This window comes from Corylus avellana, chromosome 3 (genome assembly GCF_965113065.1).
Source record: "Corylus avellana chromosome 3, dhCorAvel1.hap1.2, whole genome shotgun sequence".
Classification (NCBI taxonomy): domain Eukaryota; kingdom Viridiplantae; phylum Streptophyta; class Magnoliopsida; order Fagales; family Betulaceae; genus Corylus; species Corylus avellana.
This window is the reverse complement of record NC_142492.1, coordinates 16,247,134-16,250,660: the sequence shown is the minus strand read 5'-3', so window position 1 is coordinate 16,250,660 and position 3,527 is coordinate 16,247,134. Positions and strand designations below refer to the sequence as shown.

The window sequence follows — 3,527 nt, the reverse complement described above, 5'->3', positions numbered from 1 at the left end:
GCAGTTGAAAGTTTATTAGTTCAAATTGAGAGGTTTTAAAGTTCGAGAGCTTGTCAAATCGCGTACTAATTCAGGGGCCTAAAGTGAAGTTACCCCAAATTTTTAATATTCTTTACTAGAATTGACACATGTCATATTAAAATTAGTGTTGGTAATATTGATGGATTATGTCACTTTTTTTAATGGTATAAATCAGTTTATCTGTTTTTCCTTTACCCTAAGAGTAATTAATCATTTTTTTAAGCCTCAAGAAATTATTTCAAACATCATCAATGCAAAATGTATTTTATAAGTAAAAGACCTTGATGGGTGGAATGTGATTTTTAATAAGCCAGTTTCGACGACAGCGATTAATTCTCCTCTCTGCCAACCAGTTTTGAATAGTGATGCATCTGGACCATTAATTAAGCACGTGGATGGAACTCTTCACCTATTGGCCAGCAGCTGATGGAAGAATTAAATGCAACAAAGTCTACTAAATCTTAACTTCAAAATGCTCTTCTTATTTTGAAAGATTATGTTCCCAATGAATTGAGCAAATTAACCAAATCTTTAATGGGTTGTTCTAATTAAAAAAAAAAAAAAACCTCTTAATTGTCCCCATTTACATATTTAATAAGTCTGTTAGGAGGACCACTACCAGCAAGAATCCAAAGCGCAAGTGGCATCCTCCTAAGTTTCCCTTTCACGTTTCTCTGTCCTTCTGATTGTTTATGCATTAAACTTGTTATCCTGCCCCTTCCCGCATGAAAGGGTCGAAATTCCTCTACTTTTCCATAATAATTTCCGACTTTTCCCAAACTTGGAGCTTGGAAATTGGAATAGCCAAACCCCAACGTAACTTGAGAGACGTGTGAACCAAAACGAGGAAAACATTATTTTTCCTTACCAAAATACCACCGCCACGTGTGTGGCTTTCCAGACTTTTGCACATCGAATGTGGTCCAACAAGGCATATTCTTTCTTGTTAGTACTCTTCTGTACTTGTATATAACAAAATATGCGTCTAATTTCCAGTTGAACATTTTTTTTTTTTTTTGGACTTAGGAAGTGAACTACCGTATATAAAATATATAAGAATAGTAGTTCTTGACTCTTGTGTACCAACAAGTCCGTAGAATTATATTGTACGTACCATAGGTGACATCGAAGCATCGCAATTATATACTAGCCAAGTTATTTATTGGCTGATCAAAAGAAAAGAAAGTTTGGGCATCTTAGATAAATTAAAAAGCAAAGGCCAACGACAGCGCCATTTTCAAACGCAACAATCCTTGTCCCATTTCTCAACCAAACGGCCCTAAGAAGTACGAAGAGCGTCCATTGATCTTTGCCCCGTGTCTCACATCCGCCTATTCTTAATATTCTGTCTCTCCTACTTTTCTTTACGTCATTGTCTCCGACTCTCAACTGTATCTCCGCCGACCCCTCTCCCTCTCTCTCTCTCTCTCTCTCTCTCTCACTGACTCTGTATTTTACACGCGTTTTTGGCACTCCAAAAATCAAAGAACACAACCATAGGATAGGAATTACGAACCATATTCGATCTCTTAGAAAGAATCCCATCGCCAACTTCATGCGAACTATATATATATATAAACCACACAACCTTAACTGACCAGTCGAAAGCCTGAGAGAGAGCCCGAAAGCAGAGTAGACAGCTATGTCCATCATCGATCCTTGTTACTGAGGAGACAGACCGGCCCATTTCAGGAAGCTTGTTCGAAAGCATACCCTTTGGATTACACAGTGACTCTCACAGGCTCACAGCTAGCTAGCTAGCATGAGAAAAATCAGAGGCATCAGGCTCGGACGCAAGGTGGTGAAGGTCTTCAAATGGATAATCCGACCCAGAAGAAACCCTACAAGGTACCGCCACTTGGACCCTCCCACCAGTACCAGAACATCCCTCAATCCCATCTCCAAAATCCTCGGCTTGGCACGGTGTCTTCGGCGTGGAGCAAAGGGTCTCTGCATTCCCAGCCCGCATCCGGATTACATCCGGGTGGGTCAAGACCCAGTGGAAGCGAGAAAGCAAGCAGAGGGTGTACCAAAGGGGCACTTGGCCGTGTACGTGGGGAACTCAGACGATGACACGCAGAGGTACCTGGTGCCTGTCATATATTTCAATCACCCGCTCTTTGGTGAGCTGTTGCAGGAATCTGAGAAGCTATACGGGTTCAACCATCCGGGTCGGATAACCATACCCTGTGGGGTTTCGGAGTTTGAGAGGGTCCAGACTAGGATAGCCGCCGCAGGGGAACACGGCCCGCACCCTAGGTGGAGGCGTCCTCGGCAGTAATGATCACGAGGATCACAGTACAGTGTCATAGTTACTTAGCGCCGATGATAGGGTAAATGGTCATCACAATTCATGATCATGATTTTCATTTAATAGAGAATATTTCGATTTCTTTTTCTTCTAAATACTTGTGAATATTGTATGCAAATAATTTTTCAAAAAAATTAGTAATGTTTTTTGCTTGGGCTATTTTTCTTTCACAAATTTTATGGGATTTTTTTCTGGTGTCGGACATTGATATTTTGAGATGCTTGTGGTGGAGAATCCAAACCCCATATCCTGTTTGTGGTACCTGTTGAAGATGGAGGCACTTGAGGTTATACTCGAATTGATTTTGTTAAAGATAAGCTTCATTGAATTTTCTTTTGATTAATTAGCCTAACCATTCTTTCTTCTTTAGGGTCAACTTTCTTACGTCCAAATTGCATCTACTTTTGCAAGTTGCAGTAGAAGCTTTACTCACGTGACAAATGCCATATTCTCTCCTCTTTTTTTCTTTTTTCTTTTTTTTTTTTTTTTGATGAGCAACAAGTCACATGTTACACTTCTTTGAAATAAGCCAACATTTACATTAAAAAAAAAAGAAAAAAAAAAAAAAGAGAGAGATAGGCCTACCGTCCACACATATATGCAAACGAGCCACATAATCAAAGGAGGGGTAATGTCACTCATGATTCAAGTCCAAAAGTGCATGGTTATAATTAGGATTTTGGTTCACGGAAGTTAAGATTAAAAAATATAATTAACAACATAAATAAATAATTTAATAAAATTTAATTATCGTTTAAAACATATAAATGTAATTTGCAATTATTTGTAAAATAAATCATTGAATCAACACGTGAAAAACACATAAGACCCTCCATTTTTTAATTTTTATCTTTATTTTTTTTTATTATTATTATTATTTTTCACTTTTAACTCCTTAAGTTCATCGAAAATGTGTTATAAACCCTTCCAATACATTTTCTTCCAATTTCTTAACGCCCATCCATCCAATCCAATACGCACTGTTTTGCTTAAGTAATGAAATATAAAATCTTATGCTCTCTTCACTCTTACTTTCATGTTCTAAAAGAGAGGAAGTGAATCTTATGCTATTAATCATAACCGACTCTTCCTCTCAGAGTCTTTCTGAGATATGAAGTGGATGAAATGATGTTTAGAGAAAAATTTGGAGGCAATTTTTCCATTGATGGGGATTTCACGAACTCTTGAAGTAGTG

At 38.0% G+C, this 3,527-nt stretch overlaps 1 pseudogene; it reads left to right on the top strand.

Annotated features, from left to right (window-relative positions):
• Positions 1 to 1,440: 1,440 nt before the first annotated feature.
• LOC132176188 (auxin-responsive protein SAUR36 pseudogene) lies at positions 1,441 to 2,526 on the top strand (annotated as a pseudogene).
• The last annotated feature ends 1,001 nt before the right edge of the window (positions 2,527 to 3,527 follow it).